A 24,605-nucleotide genomic window follows, 5' to 3' on the forward strand; every position below is an offset into this window, starting at 1 on the left:
ATGTTAGATTGTGTCATTTACCTACTCAAAACTCTCTGTGGTTCCCTATTTCACTCTGAATAAATGCTGAATTCCTAAGGCTCATGAAGACTGTACATGCATGGCTCCTGCCCCTTCTTCATACTAATCACGGAGCTCCCCTGCTCAAATGACTTTCCCCTTAGCTCTTTCCAAAGATGATGGCTAGACTCAGCTTGGTTCAGGGTCTCTCTTGTTTCTGCATAGCAGACTCTTTTCCCAGATTGCTTCATTCCTCTTTCCCTCACTTTGTTCACACATTTGTTCAAATATTACTATTCACGGAGTTGTTTAAAATTACCTCCTTACTCCATGACGTTCCCCATCCTTACTCGGTTGTTTGTTTTTTATTCATGCTGATTCGTTTGGTTTTGTCCATTATATTTAACATCTTCTAACATACTGTTTATACACCATTATTAGTTAGGTATATGAATTACATAGCCCCCATGAGGACAGCTATTCTATTTTTCTAAATGTATGTTTGGTATTTATGCGAGGTACATCATAAATATTTTTCGAATTAGTAAGAGACTATGTAAATATATTCATTATTAATGACTGTTTGAATATATATGTAAAGATGATAATTGAACTGCTAATAATGATTGTTTTCTTTGTTATTGCCGGATCCTTACATTTTGTTTTCTTTTTTCTTATCTTAGTGTATGGCTCAAATGCTATTGCAATGTTTATTTAAAAGGTTAAGGGCAGTCACACTTGTAATTTCCAGATCCTAAGAGGAACACTTTAACACTCCCCATTAAATGTGATTTTGCTGTATGTGACACTGTAAATGTCTGTTGTCAGCTTGAAGCAGTACTGTTTTGTCCCTAATTTGCTAAGAGTTGACATCATAATTGTAAATTGCCTATTATTGGATGATTTTGTCTGCTTCTAAGTAGAAAACTATATTTTCTCTTTTAAATGATTAATGTAATAATATTTGATAAACATTTTCTAGACTTTATAATCCAAGGAAAAACTCAAATCAGTATTGTTTTCTTTAAGAATTCTGGAATTAATTTGATAATATTTATATTAGGATTTTTTCCTGTAATTATCTTTTTTAAAAATAATATAAGTGGTTTTATATTTAGATTATGATTGATTTTTTTAATTAAACTCTGCAAGTTTTCCATAGGAATTATTTGTTCCTTGCTTGTTTGTTGGAAATCACTTAAGGAACTCTATAGAGCTGGTGACTTCTTTCTGTGAAGATTTTTAATTACCAATTCAATACTTTCATGCTTCTTGGCCTGTTCAGCATTTCTGTATCTATCTTGAGTTATTGTGAGTAAATAACATGATTCCTAGAAATTGGAGCATTTATTCTAAATTTTCAAATCCTTTAGCCCAGCGGTGTTTATGACATCCTCTAATCATTTTTAATATTTACATTATTTATATCCCCCGTTTTATATCTATATTATATTTTATTAGCTTTTTCTCTTTCTTCTTTTTTCTGTTTTCCAGAGGTTGTCACTGTTACTTGTATTTTTGAAGAATATAAGAACATGCATTTATTTTTCTGTTTCCCTCTATTGTATGCTTCTTTTCTATTTTATTGATTTTTATTCATACATTTACATTTCTTTATTTTGGGGGGTTAATTTATTATTTTTTTAATTCTTTCAAAGCTAGATGATTGGATCAGTAATACTCAACCTTTCATTTTTGCTAATATAAGCATTTAAGGATTACATATTTCCTTCAATGTACTGTCTTAGCAGAAGTCCATAAGTTTTTAATTTGGAACGTGCAGGGAGCTAAAGTAACCATACAGGGCCATGCAGTTGGTAAGTAGCAGAACATAACCTGGATGCAGGCAGCCTGGCTCCAAAGGTCATGCTCTTAATCACTAATCCCTGCTGATCATCTTCCATCAAGTGAAAATATTTATCAAATAATTTTGTAGTATGATCTAATGTGAACTCTCAGATAGGAAATGCTTCTTAAAAAGAAAAAAGAATTCTTCTTACAAAACACATCCTCAAAATAGAAGAAACAAAAATTCTTGTCTAACTTATCTTACATATTATATCCTAAAATTGTTTTTTATCAGAACTCTCATGAGCCTCAAATCACATCAACATTGGCACATCTTTCAGAAGTAATTTAAATGAAACACATATTGCATTAATTAAGAGAATATATATTTTAATTTGAAATTCAATAATTGAAATTTATACAAATATTAAAATTTACTTTATGCTTATCTCTATTTCTCCTCAAATCCTTATGTTTAGTTGTCATTTGGAAATAACATGGACTATTAATATTTTTCAACATAAAGTTAATAAATACAAAGCCTTTGTTAAATCTCATATTTATGGAGAAAAAATGACTTAGATAATTGATAGTGGAATGAATTAAAGGTGTAGTTCATTATCCTATTGGGATATTATGCATGGACAATACAATGGAATGTTCTAGACTTGCTAAAGAAAACAAAAGTATGATAGTTTCAGTCTTGTTTTTGGCAGGAAGTTCTTGCTCTGGTATCATTTTTAGTTATCCTAAGGCTAGCAATATTTGTTTCACTTTATTCAGGAAAGAAATCTCACCTCATTGCTCTTAAAATATAGAATCTCATTGTAATTTACAAGGTCCACAGATCAGAGGCCAAAATAAAAAGGAATTCAATTAAAAACACAAAGTGATTTGGACATTCCAATTAACAATTAGAACAGAAAACAAAGTTATTTAGAGTCTATTCTAAATTATATTATGCATCTCTTAAGGAAAATCTATATATGGCATGGTGGGTATTGTATCCAGATAACTGAAACAGAGATAAATAGATGAAAATATGTATCAAATAGTTATTCTTTCATAACTGGAAACTAAATTGAAGATCACATAGGCCATGGTATTAGACAGAGCAAAATTACTGAAGTATGTTCTATTTTAAGAATTCTTGAGCTAAAATTTATGCTTTTAGCTTAATGTAAGGAAAGAATTTGTCTTTCCTGAATTGTCTTCTTTGGTTAGGTGAGACCCATAAAATTATCAAATTGTGGGTATGTGTGTATGTTTGTGTGTGTGTGTGTGTGTGTGTGTACTTGGCTCTCAGAAAATTCAGAATGTGATTCTGGCCTCAATAAAGAAATAATATTTTGCTTGTTTCTGCTGGTATGACATCATTCCTTAGTTTTATTATTTCAGGGTGATCTAATAGATGTGATTCTCTAGAAACAACAATTCTCATTTGTAAAAATGCAGTGCAAATAACAATTTGGGGAAATTCCTACATTTTTAGGATATAACATTACAGGTTTCCCCCACTATTTGACAGTAGAGCTTTCCTATGAAATCTCTCTTAAGCCAAAATGACATAAAGTGAAGAAGCAATTACCATTAATTTATATGGGAAGATTTTTTGAATATTCCAAGACTCAAAAAATAACTTACCCAATCACACCAAATAACACATACAACCTAAAAGAACACTAACACTTAGTAAAAGCAGGAATGATATGATAAATACACATTTTATACAAAGTAGAAATAACGTCTGTAAGTGTAGTTTCACTTACCGGACGACAGTGAATTGGTGATGGTGGCGATGATGGTGTTAGGCTGAGTTGTCTAAGGCTGGGGTGAGGAGAGGTACAGGAGACTGCAGTGTAGGAGAGAGAGGAAGAGGGTCATCTATTAATATTTCATGGTCAGCTGGATCCATCAGGGCAGGCAGGTCATTAATGTCTACACCTTCTTCTATATCTGCCTGGCTCGAAATCGAAGCTTGAGATTTGTTGCCTGCTTTGGCTGATGTGGAAGGTTTGAAATATGACAGTAAGCTTGGCTGTTTAGCCTCCATAACAGCTTGCTGCAAAACAAACACTGAATGCTATTTTTGCTCTTCGTCTTTTTTTGTAAAAGTGAAAATCTTCTTCGGATTTCTTCCAGTTAGCAAAAACAGGTCCTGACGCAGGTTTTCTTAACAGCAAAATGGTGTAAAGCTAACTTTAGCAGAGTGGGAGCCCTGAAAACCTTGACAGTCACAGATAGATCAAAGCAACCATAGTCCACAGTGATCATCTTCTTTTCCAATTTACTTCCTATTTAACATCTCTACCCCACATCTTTTAACATGTATGTTTATTAAGGATTAATTTTTATTGAGATTATAGAAATATGCTAAGAGTTTCGTTGGAGAGAGAAACATGGCACTATCCATACTCTTAGGGAATTACAGCTAGTAATCCATAGTCTGTCCTGCTTTCGATTCCAAGAGAGAAGATTTTACTCCTTCACTGACTAAAAAGAGGCCCAGGAATGATAAAGGACTTCAGATCAACCTGATATTTGAGTCGAAAGCAGAGTGTCCATTTTCAGAAGAATTAGATTCATAGAGCTCAGGACTTGGGAGAACAGTCTGACTTACAGTGTCCAAAATTGTTACAAAGTAAATTAAATAACTCATGCTATATTATATGATCTGTGAAAAGGAATTTGTAGATCAAGCTTGGTGCTTATTTTTTTATTTGCTTATTATAAAGAGTGAGGAGAAATAATTGTGAAATTTAAAGAAAACTGTTGCTAAAATATACCCAATATTGCCCGTTATAATTTTAGTGTTGTAATTGCCATCCATAGAAATTACCCAAGGAATACATACCAGGTTTTTGTTTGTTTATCTAATAGTCAACCTTGTAACCTGGCATCAACTCTCCTTATAAGACTTTATCTGTCACTTGTCTTGAACACTCACACTCCAGCCAGAGTGGCTCTGTTCTCCATTTACACTGCTCATTTCATAACTTTGCCCCTTTATGTTTAAGTATCAATATCTTCTATTCCGCAAGTCTTTCTTGATTTTTCCCAATTGGAAATAATATTTTCTGCCTCTGAAATCTTATAGCACTTCATGTTAAATGTCTCACATTTGTTAGACTCCGTAGGCTCTTAGAGCACATGGACAACCTAAAACACAAATGTGATCATATTGTTTCCTTTCTTCACAGCTATCAAAGATCTCCACTTGCCACTTGATAATCCAAGCTTCTTCTTGTGTATCATGCACGATCCATGATCTGAGCTCAATCTGCTTACAAATCCTATTACTTATATCTTCTCCACTCACAATTTACACTTTTTCAATGTTAAATTTCTTGAAGTCCCCCCACACCACTTTGAGCCATATTTCACTTAAGCCTTACCTCTTCACATTAGCTTTGGAGGCATAAGCCTCATCCTTAAAGTCTTGGGTGAGAACAGAGACTTGTATGTCAAGAGAGGGTCATGACAAAATCTTCATTTTCCCTATGTGTATGTGAGCCTTGTGGCAACTCATTTTATTAAACAAAACTGTGTTTTCCATAATTTGCTCAATACTAAATTTAGACACTTAATTCCATCAGTGACTTATTTTCCAAAGCCTGCAACAAACTGTGAAATGAGGTGTAAAATTGGATAAATTTTAATGTCCCTTGTACCTCTCAAAATTCTAGGTCCTCAGCTATTTTCCACATTGTTATAAGGACAAGAACATTCTGAGAGTAGGTGTCTGAAGTGTGGAGATTGGGGTAGAGTGAAGAGAAAAGAACTGTGTGACATTTAGAACATTGTAATTGCTAATGTCACCTATTTTAAACATGATTATGCATAGGCATTCCCTTTGTACATCCAGTGTGCCAGGAAGAAACAGAGAGTAATGTACAGGTGATCTCTACTTGGCAGTTCTTTGGTCTATTTGGGGAGTATCAGACTTCTCTTCAGCCTGTCAGAGTGCAGGGTTTCTGGGTACTAATGTGTTTGTAAAACACAGCATAGCTCACAGTTCTATTTGTAAGGCTGAGCAACTACTTCTACATTATGTTCTGTAAGAGAAGATAAAAACATCTTCTCTGAGGGGCTGGCACTGTGGCATAGTGGTTAAGACTGTACACTCCTCTTCAGTGGCCTGGGTTCACAGGTTCAGATCCCGGACGTGGACCTACACCACTCAACAGCTGTGCTGTGCCAGTGACCCACATACAAAATAGAGGAAGATTGGCACAGATGTTAGCCAAAGGCTAATCTTCCTCAAGCAAAAAAAAGAAAAAATAAGTAAGATTGGCAGCAGATGTTAGCTCAGAGTGAAGCTTCCTCAGCAAAAAAAGAAATCTATATATATCTCTTCTGTGTCCTTAATTGACCCCAGATAAATAAAAAGTAAAGCTTAGCCCAGTGTACTGATGAATTCGCAGGAAAGACTTAACCATTAAATGTTAGAATTTCAAAAAACAATGAAATTATTTGTACAAATAAACTGAAACAACCTTCATACTCTCACCTTAGACTAGGAGCAGAGAAGAGGATGCCCTCGTTCCTTGTTTAAAAGCTCCATCAGGTTAATCACATATACTTTCTTTATTCAAGAAGCAATATCTTTGAGTGTTTCCTAAGAAAGTGCTCACAGGACAAGCTGATGAGAGTGGCCAGGGATGGGGAAAAAGTCAAGCAAACGGGAGGTTTCTGTCAAGGTTTCAGTCTGACCTGTTCTCACCAGAGAACTCTGGAGCACAAATTTCACCTAGAAGTGTCTCACAACTTAAGGAAAGAGAGCTGGGCTTTCATGTTCTCACACACAGGTGTGTCACTGACTAAAGACGGTGGCAGGAAGGTAGGGAGGAGAGCAGGTAAGCTCAGGCACTTCTGGATTTCTTCTTACATGAACTGCAGTCTCTTCAGGAGCCCTCAGACCTTCCTCCACCGAGAGGTACATGTGCAGACCATGAGAAGCAAAATGCCCCAAAAGCTGGAGGAGGAGCTCATAGAATAGTCAAAAGGAATCCAAAAAGATTTGGGTAGATCATCAACAATATTGCTACATATGTCCAATCATCCAATGCACAGACCCTTTGGTGCCACATAACAGATGCTCAATACATATTTATAGAATAAATGAATAAATACAAGATGCAAAATTTATGTTGGAAAGTAAGTGTCTGTGATGGTTAATTTTATGTGTCAACTTGACTGGGCCACAGAATGGTCAGATATTTGGTCAAGCATTATTCTGGGAGTTTCTTATCAGGGTGTTTTTTATGAGATTAACATTTTAATAGGTAGACTGAGTAAAGCAGACTGCTCTTCCTGATGAATGAGCCTCACATAAACAATTGAAGTCCTGAATAGAAAAAAAAGCTGACCCTCCCCTAGTAAGAGAGACTCTTTCCTGCCCGGTTGCCTTCTAAATGGACATTTTTTCTGTCTTTGAACTCAAACTAAAATATTGCTCTTCCTAGGTCTCCAGCGTGCCAGCCTTTGGAAGAGAAATAACCCCCTGGGTCTCCAACTTGCTGACTCGCCTGCAGATCTTGGAACTTTCCAGTATCATTAGATTCCTTGAGGACAAGTGTGTGTCCTCCTTTGAGTAGGGTTCATATCGAGATAAGAAATAGGCATCCCATAGTTTTGCTTTGATGGGAGCAAGGGGAGAGAAGTCTTCTTAACCATCACCCATGTTAGTGACAGGACAAGACAATCCCTCTAAGTAGAAATGTAACATTACTGCCCAGAGATCCTCTGATTTCTCATCCAGGATCTACAGAGCTGAGAAGGAAAGAGAAAGGCAGAGATCAAATGAGTATTAGGAGGGACACATTTTGGATGGTCTTTGTGAAAATTCAGATGGAAAGTGGAAGGAAGAGGGGTAGTGACGGCGGTGAAGAAGTCCAGTAATTGTGACAATGGCCTTACAAGCAGCAAGTGTCTTAGAAAAGCCTCAGGGCAGTGATGAAAAGACACTGCCAGCTGTACATACAGATGTACGTTGATGCTGGCAGTGTTTCTGTCCTCCGCCCAGCAGCAGGTGAAAATAAACTACCACATTATTTCAGCAACTGAGTGACCAGTAACAACAGGGAGACAACTGTATTCTCAGTGAGTGTGTACGTGAGCACATGTGTGTGTTCGGGGGGTAGGTGTTGGATGGGAGCTTCTACTTCATGCTGTGGTTCTCATCTCCTCTGTGCCTCTGCTAACAGGATCTGAAAAAACTGCTGCTATGTTGAGTGCAGGGTTGGGAAATCATCTGCTTATCCGTGGTATAACTAGATTCAACTTGTGAGAGACTGCAAAATGTCATGCTACAACCTTTGCTCAGTGTGCCTTCCTGATCCTTTTGCCCTAACTCTGCTGCAGGTCCTGCTACTGATCCTACAGGCAAACTTGGATGGAGCTAAACTCTGACAAACCCCATGAAGATATTGCCAGAGCGTTCCCCTATGTACTGGATTCTGTTCCCATATCTCCTGCAACCCAGGCAGATATCCTCAGAAAGACAGTAGGACTTTCCAGTGTCTCTGATAGGCTCCCTTACTTCTCATTGGTGATCAACACACATACAAACCTGGTATGCATTCTCTGCCACCCCTCAGACACTGTGGTTTGAATTGCTCTCCTTTCCTTTGGAGGAACCCTATACTACCACTGGGTTAATTCCCTTTGGGTCAATTCCGTCAACACAATTTATTCCTTTCTTGCAAGTATTTCTGTCATGGGGTTATTAATTACCTTTGAAGCTGAAATCTTGCCTGTTAAGGATACTCTCTTAGTCCTCTCCCCTCACACATACATATCGCTTCATCCATTCCATTCCCAAGTAAGAGGCAGCAATTAGATCTGTTGAGAAAGGGAGAATGAAGAGATTCAGTGATCCATTCTGTACTCTGCCTTTTTGAGCTGAAAACTGGGGGGAGAGAATAATAGACCACTGCAGATGGTGTAACTGATTCTGCAGCAGTGCTCTATCAAACATTCCACAGGTATCTGAGAAAGTAAATTTGGATACACAGTTCCAGATTGAGAGGCCCAAGTATCTGATAGCTTTATCTCTGAACCCCTAATCTTCCCTTATGGCAAAAAAAGCTATCCTATAGGAAATTTTCTACATATTAAAATCAAACAAGTAAAAACGTAAGTCCTAAAGCCCAACTGTAAGAAAAAAATTAACATTTTAATATTTTTTGAACAAAAGTAGTTCTATGGCATTGAGATATGACTTAACTTGATTAATAAAGAATATGGATATATGGATTGAACAAAATATTTCCCTTTCTCACCTAGATAGAGTATAAGAATTTAGTGAGCCTAAGACTTATTCCTTTAGTTTGGGCACTGTATTAATCAGGGTTCTCCAGAGAAACATAACCAACAAGATACAGGATACAGGATATGGATGGAGGGATGGATGGATGGATGGATGGATGGACGGATGGACGGACGGACGGACGGATGGACGGATAGATAGATAGATAGATAGATAGATAGATAGATAGATAGATGGATAGATAGATAGATAGATAGATTTTAAGGAATTTTCTCATGCAATTGCGGAGGCTGACGAAGGCCCAAATCTGATGGGGTAGTCCAACAGGCTGGAGACTCAGGGAAGAGTTGCTGTTTGAGCTCAAAGACAGTCCACTGTCAGAATTCCTTCTTGCTCAGGCGAGGTCAGTCTTTGTTCTAGCCAGGGCTTCAACTGATCGGATGGTGCCCACACACATTATGGGGGGTATTCTGTGTTACACAAAGTCCACAGATTTAAATGCCGATCTCATCCAAAGAATACCCTTTTAGAAACATTCTAATATTTGGGCACAGTGTCCGAGTCAAGTTGGCACATAAAATTAACCATCACAGGCACTTATCTAGACATAAGGTCAGAGGATTTCTGATTTACTGATGCTGGGTGTAAGGGAAACAGAACTTAGAAGATTGTTGCATAGTATTTGAATTCTTTTTCATGTGAGATTGTGACTGTAACACATGAAATAGAGTGATGAAACTTTGCCATGTGCATGCACCAGGTTATACGAAGTGTTTTATGTCCACTTGCAAATAAAATATACCTGTATATACTGTGTGGAAACAGTTAGACTACGATTTGCTTTTATTTTAATCTGATACTGAGATGATGGGTATTAAATAACCCACATCCACCACAATTTGGCAGTTATCATTATGTACCAAGAAATTCAAGATTTTTTCTAGTTCAAATTGGCTTTGGAGAGTTTAATGATATTTATTATTCCCATTTTACAGAAAATGAGGTCTAGAAAGTCAACTAATTTATCCAATGTGGAAAGCCAATTAACTGAACCAGCAGGATGTAGACAGCTGTAAACTCCACTATCTGCAATTTCAGTCATGATGCTACACTTTGTGGACACTACATTTCAAAAGAATATATACTAAGGGATAATACTCATAATAGATTCTTAAATGAATATAAAAAGTTGCAAAGTTTTACGATCTTGATACACAGAAATATTGAGAGACGTTATCCTGTATTCAAGGAATTAAGAGTATTTAAGTTTCATTCTTTGTATATTCTAAATTTGTTATAACAGACCTGTGTTTTCTTTAACATTAGTATATCAAACAAAAATTATTTTAAACATAAGTAAGGGTGTTATATCAATGTGAAACACTTACAAAATTCATACCATAAAAACTTATTTTTTGTTTTAGAAAAAAATTCTCAAAATGTGTGGAAAGATGAATAGTTTTATCAAGTGGCTTTTTTCTTGGGCAAAGTTTTCATTAATTACTGCAAAAATTCCATCTGAATATTTCTCCTGTGAGGAAAGTTATGACTTTCTTAGAGAAATGTTTAAGTTTTTTCTGTTGGAGATAGCCAGCAGCCAGACAGGTTCCTAATTGGTATGTTACAGATTGGCCCTGATCATACTTAGTGATCTCAGGGCTGGAGAGAGCCACGGATGGCCTTTGGCTCACATGAAGAATCTCCTGCTCCTGGGTGGGAAAGCAGATGGGAAAGGTGATCCATGGTGTCGTTCAATTTAGCTTAGAGGAAGACTGTAGTTATAGAAAAGTATCTTAGCTGAATGATTTATAGTCATTCAGCTTAATTTCAAGGGCATAAAATTTATTTCCTTGCAGTTTTAATTTAATTTAACAGAATAATATTTATGGTAGTCATAGAGGAGATTTGTTATTCCAGAACATGTGATTTGTCACTTATATTTTCCAATCCTTTGTTGATATATAAAACACATTTCTCATGTACTCATCATTGCATGACCTTAGATATGCTTACATAATTATATGCTTAACAACGTAATTAGATTATTTGATAAATGGTATGAAAAAAGTTAGAAAACTTTCCAAGATAGATGACAGCATATTTGACCTTTACTTCTATCAAAGGGTTTTAAAGTATAAAATCATGCTTGCTTTCATTCCAGTGTGTATACCTGTACACAATCCCTTAAGATAGAACTCAATAAAAATATCCTAGATTTATGATATGCTTATCTTTTTTGGCATTGCTCTTCCAGTCTTTTGTTTGCATTGTATCTTTTTTTAATGTTCTTAAAACCCTTTGTATTTTGCATATAGAAAAATTCACATTTTTGGCATACAGTTCTACGAAGTGTTGCAAATGCAAAGATGTGTGTAATCAGCACCACAGACAGAATGCAGAACAACTATAGCACCCCTAAGAACTCCTCATGTGGTCCCTTAGTGTTTAGAAGTCCCCTCCCCCAACTCCTGCCCACCATTGATCTATTCTGCTTTGATATTTTTTTTTGTTTTCATTATATAATTTTCTTTTATTTTGTGCAACTTAAAATTTTTCTTAATATAGGCAAAATAAAAACAGCAAATAATTGGAAATAAATTCAGGAGAACTTTTTACATAAAATTGAGAGAAGAATATATGTTACTTGCCACATAGAACAAACATAAAGTTAATACAATGTCCTTATTCTATACAGGTTCCAAGTGTTGATTAAAATTGTTATTATCATCATGGCACCATAATCCTGCAACACATTTAATCATATTCAGTGTACTGTGTACAATGTACAACTTGTTTTTAAAATTTTTCTTTTGAGACAATTGTAGATTCACATGCAGTTGTAAGAAATAATATAGACCGACCCCTTGTATATTGCGGAATATAAAGAATACAATCAAACCTGCAATGGCTCTGAAAGGCCAGGTTTATACATACAAAATGAAGTAAAAATTGAGAAACCCCTCAGCTACAACAGGTAAGGGAGATTTTACAAATTTGTGTCAGTGAAATCCTCACATTTCTGTAAATACTTTTGACCCTGTGCATCACTGTGTACATACACACACAAAAACCTCTCACAATATTACAAAGAAAAAGTAGAATTTGATTTATGATTTCAATCAGAAATATAAAAAAATTCTTCACAGCATAAGAGAGTCTACTTATTTTAGTCATATAGTCGCAATATCTGAATAATTTGAATGATTTAATAATTTTAATGATTGTACTTCACAGAAACCCTTTCCTTGACCAAACTTTAGTAAGGCTGTTCTGAGCCCTCTTTTTTTTTAAAGATTGACACTTGAGCTAACATCTGTTCCCAATCATTCTTTTCCTTCTTCTTCCTCTCCCCAAAGCCCCCCAGTACATCGTTGTATATTCTAGTTGTAAGTCCTTCTGGCTGCACTTTGTGAGACGCCACCTCAACATGGCTTGATGAGCCGTGCTAGGTCTGCCCCCAGGATCCAAACCGGTGAAACCCTGGGCCACTAAAGCAGAGTGTGCAAACTTAACCACTAGGCCACAGGACCAGCCCCTGAGCCTTCCTTTTGACGAGGCCTTAACATTAACCTTCCTTATCCACACTTTCTGATCCCATATTTTAGCAAAGAATTGTTCGAAGTCAGTTGAGCCAGTTCCCCATGTTGATGTCTAGTCAAGTCCCTCATGCCCTAACTTTGACCGCCCCACCCCCCAGTCCTGGCTCTCTTTAGCAAGAATCCCATTAGGCCAGTTTAGCAAGAATCCCTCTATCCTTGATGTTCTTCTTGGTGATTTCCATTCTCTAACCCCCTCATGTTGCTCACTCTCTATAAATCCCTGGCTATCTTTGCTGTATTCAGAGTTGCGTTCAGTTTCATTCTGAAGTCTTTCTCCCCTACTGTGGTAGTCCAAATAAAATCTATCTTGCTGTTTTTAATGTGTGCAGTGCAACATGTTCTTTACATATTTTAATGGATATTGGCATGGGAGTTTTCCTATATTGATTTTGACTGAGTACTGAGTACCAACGGGAGTGTGAGAAAGACCCTCCTCTCAATGACCAACAGGCAGATTTATAAAGGGAATAGTTCCAAGAACCTGTCAGAACTCCTGAAGCCCTTGTCAACTCAGGAAAGGAGAGATTTTGTGAGAATGGTATCTTTGAATAAAGCTGTTCTGGGAGCTTCTCTCTACTTTTGAGGCAGGCAGATTGCCCCCCTTCTCTACTCTAGACTTTCATTGTGGCCAGAGACTTAGGAAAGAAAACAGTCCACGTCCACCATCCCCTCCTCTTTTTACTTCTTGATTAAAACTTTTATTTTGTGCTAATTATAAGTTCACATCCAGTTGTAAAAAATAATACATTTTATCTAGTGTCCCCTCAAAGGTAACATATTGCAAAACTTCAGTACAATATCATAACCAGGATATTGACATTGATACAAACCAGGGACTCATTCAGATTTACCCAGTTTTACTTGTACTCATTTTTGTGTGTTTAGTTTTATAATATTTCTTATAATACCTTCATTCAGCTATATTTCACATAACATAAAATTCACCGTTGTTTACATGTACAATTCCGTAGTTTTTAGGATATTCAAAGTTGTTCAACCATCACTACTATTTCATAATATTTTAATAACTCCAAAAATAACCCCACGTTCATTTACTAATTTCACTCCTAATTTCTCCCTCTCACCAGCCCCTACCTCCAAACCTATCTACATTTTGTCTCTATGGATTTATCTATTTTGAACATTTCATATTAATGGAATGCTGCAACATGTCATGTTTTGTTACTCATTTCATTTAGATAATGTTTCCAAGGGCCATCTGCGATGTAGTATGCATCAGTACTTCATTTTCTTTTATGGCCAAAAACAATTCCTGTTATGGAAACACTGCATTTTGTTTGTTCATTCGTTATTTGATGAGCATTTGAATTGTTTTTAATTTTGGGGTACTATGAATAATATTTTGTGTGGACATATGTTTTCATTTCTCTTGGGTATATACCTAGGGGGTATAAGTGCTGGGCTGTATGGTAAGCCCAGCTAACCTTAGAGGAAGGTTATGGCTAACCTTTAGAGGAACTGCCAGACTATTTCCAAAGCAACTGGACTATTTTTATTCTCATCGGCTGTGCTGTGTATGAGGGTTCCAATTTATCCAGATCCTTGCCAACCTTTGTTATTGTCCATCTTTTTGATGACAATCAAACTAGTAGGTGTGAGGTGGTACCTCATTTTGGTTTTTATTTGCATTTCTGAGATAGCTAAGGATATTGAGCATAATTTCATGTGCTTATTGGTCATTTGTATCATCAACTTAAAAAATAAATTGACCTGTGGTTTTACCCACAAGACAAGCTTATATGGGAGCAACCAAAAGAATTACAATTCAAGACATGCAAGCTATCATGGACCATAGGCAAATCTTGAGAAACAAAAGAAGGCTTGCTTTTATAAAGGAAAAGAGTAAGTTGTGAGGGGCTATAATAAACAAAGAATCTATTGGAGGAAACTGGGAGTCTGAAGTGTAGAGGTTTTTCATTGGTTAGGCTGCTACAGTCTCTTATTGGCTAAGCTGTTGCCAGGTGGGGAGAAAAATCTTCCTTCCTCCTGCTGAGTGGTAAAGTACAAAACACCTTCCTGTTGGAGATGCAAGCATAGTCCCTTCCTGTTTAGAGTAATTGACAATGAATGATAGGGTGTGAGACCTCCCCATGCAGGCCTTCTTGACTGCAGTTTAGTTGAAGTTTCTTTTATTAATTTTACATTTTTCCCTTTTAATGAATATCTTTCTCCAAAAGCACTACTGACCAAAAGTCAGGTCTTCTAAATTTGATTGCCTTTGTCCTTGAGTGCCAGGAAGGACCTTTTCTGGTTGTCATGTTCCACATTGGAGGAGAAATGCACAAACCAGAAACCATTGAGGCCACATTTGAGTAACAAGGAAGGATAGAAGGGAGAACTCTCAGGCATTTTTTTATCTAAAGTCTATGTTTTTCTGAAAGTTGTAGCATTGGAAATCATCTCAAGGTGCTTGGATATCATGACCTTTTTAGGCATGTCATCTTTTCAAAATTTTGACAAGCAACAAGTACAGAACTTTACATCAAATATAAAGAATAAGATTAAGAGCAATACTATGAATCCAGTTTGCAGGGTGATTCTAAACCAAGAACCCAGACCTGAAGGTAACCAGCTAAAAAATTCAAAAGACAGTGGATTGTCAGGTGAAATTTGCTGTTGCCAACATTCTAGCTCTTTCATGTTATGTAATTGAGTCTCTACTTCCCCAGAGGCATCTATCTATCAGCAACAGGAGGTGTTCACAACTACACAGACATCTCTTTGCTCAGCAAGTAGATAATCAAGGACTATATGATCATCCAAAACTTCCTTGGCCAATGAGCTAAGTGTCCGTTGCTAAGCTAAAATTGCTTTGGCTGCAGAGTTGGCCAATTCTTCTAGTGTCAGGGCATGATTGTCAATTATTTGCTCATTGGCTTTCACTTCAATCTGTGAAAAGAAAGCTTTCCCCATAGAGGCAAACCCAGAACCATGTACACCTCCTAGAAGTTCTGACAAGGGGGGTTTAGAAGTTTAATGGGATGGCCTAATGAGAGGCCTCTGTTTGGTTATGTAGAGAGTAGAACAGTAAATACAGCAAAGGTACAATGTCCTTTTATCCTCCAGCTATCAAGGCAATGAGTTGCTGAAACATAAAAGCCATTACTAAAATTTTCACATATGAAGGTTTAACTAGGGTGCGTACCTAAGGCTCCTGCATAAGCAATGGTATCTATAAACTCATTCTTTGCAATACAAGCATTAGCAACATTAAACCAAGGCTCAGCCATTATGTTGTTACACACCAAGGGGATGTTTAATTGTATGAGTATGTCAAGAAGTTAACAAATGGCCCAATTTACATTAGCTTTCCTGAACAATTTTTTGTACAAATATTAAGAAGATCTTATTTACCTCTCCCAAGATTAAGTTAAATTTGATAAAAGACTAAGTTTAGGCAGACCTAGCAACCTGATTCTATAAAATGGGCCTGTGGTACAATTTAAACAGACAACAGCATTTGGAACCCTAAAGAAATTGTGTATAGGGTGAACTAAGGGGTCATTACTGCCTTGGATAGACAAAGGATTCTGATGGCAAATCCAACAATCAGAGAGATTTTCCCCTTTCACAATAGATTGCAAAATGCAGTCAAGGGCATTGTACTTCAAAGGACAAGAGGAGGAAAGTGAAGTAAGAAGCAACAGTGAGATAAAGGATGTACAGGCCTGGTCTGGTCATCTTGGGAAAGCTGTCTGCCTCATATGTTGGCTGATTCTATTCCTAGTCAACTTGATATGGAGATTTTCAGCATTTGTAAAACACCAGATGCCAGGTAGAGTATTCTTCAGCTGTAGGATATGTACCTAAGGCCTGAGTCCTGATGTCTGTCTGCCATCAGGGTGGTAAAGATGACCTGATATAGTCCGTTCCAAGGATTCAAGGACAGTGTTTGTTCTTACTGATTTCAAATCAGAAGGGTGGGAGAAAATAGAAATGTTAGTTTGCAAAGTCATAACCAGATGTTTGAGGAAGATAGAGGAATTTAAGATCCAGTCCAGTTTATAGGTATACAACAAAACCTTAAAGACAATTAACAGGACTAGAATAACATCTACAAAGGTTCAAAAATAAATTCTCTCTCCACAATTACCCGTATTTTGATTAAAGATAAATATAATAAAACTAATTTGTATCAAACTTGGCCTGACTATTTATATAAATGTAGGAAGAACGGTGATTGACCATATAAACTCTTTTTTAAAGATTGGTTTGCTTGAAGCAAACCAATCGACTTGTAAGCAAGATACTAGGCTAATTTTTTTCAAGGAATTCCTTAAATTTGTCTAGTCATTTCTAAGTCTATGTAAATATTTCTTGAACATGATAATACAGTCAAATTCTTGGTAATATAGACAATATTTCCAATTGTACCCTGCTCTAAGGAGGACAGAGTCTCATTGAGTTTATGCAAATACATATATTGCTGTGAAAAGAATACTTAAGAGTTTCTGAATTCTGGAGGGATAAGGTATGGAGAAAAAAATAAATGTTTCAATGTTTGTTGCAAAGATACACTTTGCCAAATTTCTGTAAGGTACAGATAGCTTAGAAGAGAAAAAGGAATCCTTTATCAGGAAAGCAAAACATTGAGGCAATAAGTTTTCCATTTGAGTTTTAGAAATCCTTACCTATTTCAGTGATATAATCTTCAATTTATCAAAAATCTGTATTACAGAGTGCTTGTCAAACTCTTTTCCATGATTCTTTTTGAATATGAAACATATTTGGAAAAACATCAGAGTCCAACAATAACTGTATATAACTGACAAAAAAACTTTAAAAAAGGCAATGGGTAAGGTTCAGGTGAGGGTTCATCACAATGCAATTGACAAGAAAATTTGGGTATTTTTGTTAGATCCATTTTTAAGTAGTAAACTTGAATTAAAAGTGATAACACTATATTTCTTTGGCAAAAATAACAATAAAAGATTTCAAAGGCAGAGACAAAGGTTATATAGCTGTAAGTAAAACTTAATCCCTTTAAGAAGACTCAGTTTTCCTAAGTAATTAAAGACCTGACAAAAACAACACAGAAACTTATTTTGATAAAACACAAAATCTCTGTATTCTAGGCATATTACTTAAAAGGTAAAGAAGTTTTCACAATTTCTTATCAAAAACAGATCAATAGCCCAAGAAAACCTTATACTTTTAACAGAAGAGTCAAATTTTAATTTTGCTTCTACTTACTTTTGATATTAAAACTCATTCATTCATATCTTAGCCAGTGCTGATCATATGATGCATAAAATTCCTTTCCCAAGATTTCTATACATAACTTTCTACAATTTCCTTTTAACATTCAGATTTTGTCCTATATTTTCTCTTTCCCATTCTCAAATAACCAGTCTCTCTTAAGGACAAAATTTCTTTCTTTTCTCTCAAGAAAATGCATTTGTTTTCCTCATAACTTCTTTTACCAAAATACACATCCTACTTCCCTTGCACACAGAGATGTTCCCCTTTTTGTTTCTATTAGCAATAGTTCCACATATTAGAATTATTAAACTTCAGATTTCTTAATTCCTAGTGAAATCTTAGAAGTAAACAATTGTGAACTGGCAAATTTATAATCTTTCAATGTGGCAGAAGACATAGTGGCAAAGACTCAAATTTAACTGTAGTTTCTTGCAATAAGAAGCCAACAGTAAATGAACCTCAGTTCAGTAATTAATAGCTTAGTATGTTTGGGAAATAATCCTGATATTTAATGAAATTCTATCAGTTAGTTTAACTTAGCAAAAATCTAAAATTTCAAGTAACTAAAAGGATTTTGGAAACAATTTTTCAAGCATAAAATATATAAAACATATTATTGCACCCAAAAATTCTTACCAATTTTCATCTATCAAAATCATTTGTTCCCAGCAAATATGTTTACATTACTCATAAAAACTTGATGTGACATTAAAGCACATAGTCATCATCTTTTTGCTTAATTTTTTGCTCACAAATTTTGTAACAGAGATAACATGAACTTAATAAACCCAGATACAATGAAAGGTATATGTCTGCATTATATTCAGTGTGGATAACTCTAAAGACACACCTGTTTTGATTAAACTAACAATCTTAAGCAAGCTTTTATTCTCTAAAGATTAATCCTGCAAGACATAAACTTGAAAAGTAGTTGGATTAGTTTCTATTATATTTCTGGATTTAGGAATGCTTAATTTATCAGCACTTAATTTCAAGCTAATTAAATAGAGCTCTTTCATAAATTAATTTTGGTAATACCATCCTGAGAAAAAAATAATATCACATTACATATATCTTACATCCATAGACACATAGACAGACTAAACAGAGATCCTATAGCTTTTGTTTTAAAAATTTTGACCATGTGTCAGGTACAAAACTCAAAAGGTTAGTTGGATCCAAGTTGTGTTTCCAGCAGAAACATTAAGGTTACCTGCTCAGAGGACCAAAGAGTTTTTTGTTTTACCAATGAATTTTATTTACTGTTATTTACATGCTGCCAAATTCTAGAATCATTTTCCCCTTTTCAGATAAAGAAAATGCCAGCATGATATTTTTCTAAGAAATCTCAGCCTGAGCAGTGAATAAGGAGGGGAGGTGCAGAAGAGAAAGCAGAAAATAACATTGGCTGGAGCCTAAGACAAAGAAGCAGGGGGAGACAAATAAGATGGCATTAAGGGCAGAGTCTGATCACAAGATGACCACCACACATCCAGAGACAAAGAAGATGGGGGAGGGAAAAAAGATACTTCAGAAGCCATTTTGGTTTCTTTCAATTGTTTGTTTACCTTGGTTAATTTAGAAATAGAACTTTGCAAAGATGTGATTTTGTAGTGTTGGATACATTTGGAAGCCTTCAGGTATCAATTAAAATAGGCATATCATAGAGTTTGGTTTATTTGACTGCCATGGTCTTTCAATTTGTTTTTAAGGAAAGTAAATTTTGGTAGATCAAAAGTTCATTTTAAGTCTGGAATACTCTTGGCCTATTTGACTCACTTAGTTAAAAATGCACATGTCGGGACCCATAGTTCCTAAACATAAACCTGTCCAAGGTCCTTGAAGGAGTGTTACTCTTAGAACATGTAGATGACAGGGATCTCATTTCTTAAATTCTTCTGAAAACCCAGAAAAGTTTCAAGAGTTCTAGCCCTGATTCCAGATGGAATTGCAAAATGAAAAAAGATTCCTGGATTCCAAGGTAGCCCAGTCCACAAAGGAAACTTGCTGCCAAGAGCTTCATAAAATGAGTACTCACAAAGTAGAAAGCCTTAAATCTAATGACAAAGCCTTGAACTGGAAATGACAAAGTCCCTCTTTGGAAAAAACAAGGTCTTTCTTGGCCCTGAATAAAGTTGGAGAGCTCAAAAGGGAAAGGTAGAGGAACTTGGAATCCGAGAGGAGACCTACCAAACTGAAAGTAGGCAGCAACTCATGGGAACAATAAGTGCTAACGGCTCAGTGTGGGTACCTCACTCAATTCAGGTAGTCACTGTCGCCTAGAAATTGCTGCCCTCGGGTACCATTTCCGACACCAAATACATGAGCTTAAAAAGTAGATTGGCCAGGTGCTGGGCTAGTGGTACAGTGGTTAAGTTCACACTTTCTGCTCTGGCAGCCCAGGTTTCACCAGTTTGGATCCTGGCTGCACCACTTATCAAGCCATGCTGTGGCAGGTGTCCCACATATTAAGTAGAGGAAGCTGGGCATAGATGTTAGCTCAGGGTCAGTATTCCTCAGCAAAAAAGAAGAGGATTGGCAGCAGGTGTTACCTCCAAACTAATCTTGACCCCACAAAAAAAGAAAAAAAGTAGATTGGCCAGTTGTTTTATCTGCAAAAAGAATTTATTCAGTAACAACCAACAGAATTGCAATTTGGGAAATGAAGATTATAGCAGACCATAGCCAAATCCAGATAAAAAATGGGAGGAGCTTGCATTTATAGAGGAAAATGGGGAATAGGATGGGTCATAACAAAAAATGTTCATGTGAGGAAACTGGGAGTCTAAAGTATAGATGCTTTTTATCAGTTGGGTTTCTACAGTCTCCCATTGGCTGGGCTGTTACCAGTTGGGGAAAGAAATCTTCCTTCCTTCTGCTGGGTAGTAAGGTAGAAAACACATTCCTATTGTAGATCTAAGCATACCTTCCTGTTTGAGTAACTGATGTATGATACAGCATGAAAGCATTCCCTGCAGGCCTTCCCAATTTCAATTTAGTTGACGTTTCTTTTGGTAATTTTACACTGTATCTTCTTTGGAGAAATGTAGCATTTTTCCATTTTAAAAATGAGATTATCTCTCTTTTAATGTTAAGTTGCAATAGTTCTTTACATAGTCTGGATACTAAACTTTTATCAGACGTATGATTTGAAAATATTTCTCCCATTCTGTGGGTGGTCTATTTACTTTCTTGAGATTTATCTTTGGAGAATAAACATTTTTAATTTTGATGAAGTCCAATCTTTTTTTTTTTTACTTTGCTGCTGTGTTTTTGATGTCATATCTAAGAAACCATTGCTTATCCCAAGAACATAAAGATTTATACCTACATCTTCTTCTAAGTGTTTTCTATTTTTAACTTTTACGTATGGACTTTTTATCTATTTTAAGTTAATTTTTGTTTATGATGTAAGATGGGGTCCAACCTCATTTTATGCATGTGGCTATCCAGTTCTCCCAGTAACAATTGACAAAAATGATATTCTTTCTCCATTGAATGGTCTTGGTACACTTGTTAAAAATTTGTTGACCATACGTATGAGTTAATTTCTGGACTCAGATCTATTCCACTGACCTGTATGTCCAAAATTTATACCTGTATCATGAAGTTTTAATTATGTAGATTTGTAGTAAGTTTTAAAGTCAGGAAGTATGTGTCCTGCAACTTTGTTTTTCTTTTTCAAAACTCTTTTGACTCTTCCAAATCCCTTGCATTTCCATGTGAATTGTAGGAGCAGATTGTCAATTTATGTAAAAAGAAAAGGCTGCTGAAACTTTGATAGGTGTTATATTGAATGTTTAGATCGTTTAGATGAGCATTTTCATCTTAAATTAATATCTTCCAATTTGTTTATGTTTTCTTTAGTTCTTTCAGCAATGTTTTCTAGTTTTCAGTGTAAAGTCTTGGACTTCTTTTGTTTTTAAAGATTGGCACCTGTGCTAATAACTGTTGCCAATCTTCTTTTTTCCTGTTCTTCTCCCCAAAAGCCCCCAGTACATACTTGTAGATTCTAGTTGTGAGTGCCTCTGGTTGTGCTATGTGGGATGTCACCTCAGCATGATCTGATGAATGGTGCCATGTCCATGCACAGGATCCAAAATGGCAAAACCCTGTGCTGCTAACGCTGAGTGCACGAACTTAACCACTTGGCCACAGGGCCAACCCATTGGCCTTCTATTGTTAAGTTTACTCTCAGGAATTTTATTGTTTTTGATGTTTTTGATGAAATTGTTTTCTAAATTAATTTCTTTGATTTTTAATTGCTGGTATAGAAGTACAAGTGATTTTATAAAAAAAGATTATGTATTCTAATGCCTTTCTGAATTCTATATTTTTTAGTTTAAATAGATAGCTTTCAGCAGACTCCTTAGGATTTTGTACATATCAGATCGTGTCATCTGTGAATATAGAGAGGTTTACTTCTTACTTTCCCATGTGGTTATCTTTTATTTCATTTTCTTTTCTACGTGCCCTGACTTTAATCTCCATCACAATGTTGAAATAAATTGATAATAATGAATATATTTGTATGCTTCTTGATTTTAGGGTGAAATAACTTAGTCTTTCATTATTAAGTATGATACTAGTTGCAAGCTTTTGGTAGATTCCCTTTATCAAGTTGAAGAGATTCTCTTATATTCCTAGTTTGTTGAGTGTTTTTTGTTGTAAAGATGTGTTCAATTTGCTCAAATAGTTTTCCAGTGTGTTGATTTCTTTTTATCCTTTGTTCCATTCCATTGATGTGGTGTTTTATATTAATAGATTTTTGGATGTTAAATGAACCTTACATTCCTGGGATAAATTCTACTTGTTTATGATGTATAATCCCTTTTTTGTGTTATTTGATTCAGTTTGCCATAAACTGTCCTGCTTCCAGCTCTTTAGGAAGCTGGGAAAGCACTCGCATTCCACAGTGCTCTTACAGCGTCCTGGGAACATCTCATCCAAAGGCAGCTGAACGCCGTTTCTTTTCAGCCCTTAACTCTCCAATCTGCAACATCTGCATCTGCCGCATTTCCACCTTGCCACCCCGCCTCAGACGAAATGCCTACATCTTCCCCTTCAGCAACGGGGATGAGGCCCAGATGATTGTGCTTCCACATGCTTAGGAGGAGCAGACAATAGGCTTTTTACAAACCGCCATTGTGCACTGGTGCAGAGATTGTCAGAATGCACCTATGTCAGAAAGGCCCCTTTGCTCTCAGCCGTGCCCTCCATTGCTCTAGAGGTGGAAGGCACAAAGCACTGCCTCCATCCTTCAATGTGAGACAAGCCATAAACTGTCCTGCTTCCAGCTCTTTAGGAAGCTGGGAAAGCACACGCATTCCACAGTGCTCTTACAGCGTCCTGGGAACATCTCATCCAAAGGCAGCTGAACGCTGTTTCTTTTCAGCCCTTAACTCGCCAATCTGCAACATCTGCATCTGCCGCATTTCCACCTTGTCAAACCGGCTCATACGAAATGCCTACATCTTCCCCTGGAGCAATGGGGACGAGGCCCAGATGATTGTGGTTCCACATGCTGAGCAGGAGACAGACAATAGGCTTTTAACCAACCGGAATTGTGCAACGGTTGTGGGAGTGTCAGAAAGCACCAATGTCAGGAGGGCCCTTTATTCTCGGCCGTGCCCTCCATTCCTCTAGAGGTAGGAGGCACAAGGCACTGGCACCATCCATGAAGGGTATCAGAAAGCATCTATGGCAGAAAGCCCCCTTTGCTCCCAGCCGTGCCCTCCATTGCTCTGCAGGTGGAAGGCACAAAGCACTGCCTCCATCCTTCAATGTGAGACAAGCCATAAACTGTCTTGCCTCCAGCTCTTTAGGAAGCTGAGAAAGAACTCGCTTTCCACAGTGCTATTCCAGCATACGGGGAAACTCTCATACAAGGGCAGCTCAAACGCCATTTGTTCCCAGCCCTTACCTCGCCACTTTAGGACTTCTGCTTCTGCCGCAATTCCACCTTGACAACCCGGCTCAGACGAAATGCCTACATCTTCACCTTAATCAACTGGGCTGAGTCCCAAATGATTGTGCGTCCACCTGCTTACGAGGCGATAGACTGTACGCCTTTTTCCAACCACCACTTCGCACTGGTGGAGACAGTGTCGGAAAGCACCTATGTCACAAACACCCCTTTGCTCTAAGCCGTGCCCTCCATTGTTCTAGACGTGGAATGCACAATGCACGTGCTCCACCCCTCAAGGGGCGACAAGCCACAGACCGTCTTCCTTCCATCTCTTTAGGAAGCTGAGAAAGAACTTGCTTTCAACAGTGCTCTTTCTGTGTCCTGGCAACATCTCATACAAAGGCAACCGATATGCCGTTTCTTTTCAGGGCTTAACTCACCGAATTTTGAACTTCTGCTTCTGCCACATTTCCACCTTGCCAACCCGGCTCAGACAAAATGCCTACATCTTCCCCATCAGCAACGGGGATGAGGCCCAGATGATTGTGCTTCCACATGCTTAGGAGGAGCAGACAATAGGCTTTTTACAAACCACCATTGTGCTCTGGTGCAGAGAGTGTCAGAATGCACCTATGTCAGAAAGGGCCCTTTTCTCTCAGCCGTGCCCTCCATTGCTCTAGAGGTGGAAGGCACAAACCACTGCCCCCATCCCTCAATTGGAGACAAGCCATAAACTGTCCTGCTTCCAACTCAAGTATTTTGTTGAACATAGCTACATCTATATACAGAAGAGATTTTGGTTGCCGTTTTCATGTGA

General features: G+C 36.9%; 1 long non-coding RNA gene across 2 annotated transcripts in view; it reads right to left on the reverse strand.

The window, feature by feature from the left end:
• The window catches only part of LOC111772361 (uncharacterized), a 137,979-nt gene extending 113,996 nt beyond the window's left edge, over positions 1-23,983 (reverse strand). For both annotated transcript variants that reach the window (XR_011437767.1, XR_002807374.2), the window contains exons 1-3: positions 23,804-23,983; positions 8,524-8,631; positions 3,558-3,640 (exon numbers count right to left, since the gene is read on the reverse strand). This is a non-coding gene — a long non-coding RNA (uncharacterized lncRNA). The remainder of the gene's footprint in view (positions 1-3,557; positions 3,641-8,523; positions 8,632-23,803) is intronic.
• Positions 23,984-24,605: the final 622 nt, after the last annotated feature.

The sequence above is a fragment of the Equus caballus genome, chromosome 4 (assembly GCF_041296265.1).
Source record: "Equus caballus isolate H_3958 breed thoroughbred chromosome 4, TB-T2T, whole genome shotgun sequence".
Classification (NCBI taxonomy): Eukaryota; Metazoa; Chordata; class Mammalia; order Perissodactyla; family Equidae; genus Equus; species Equus caballus.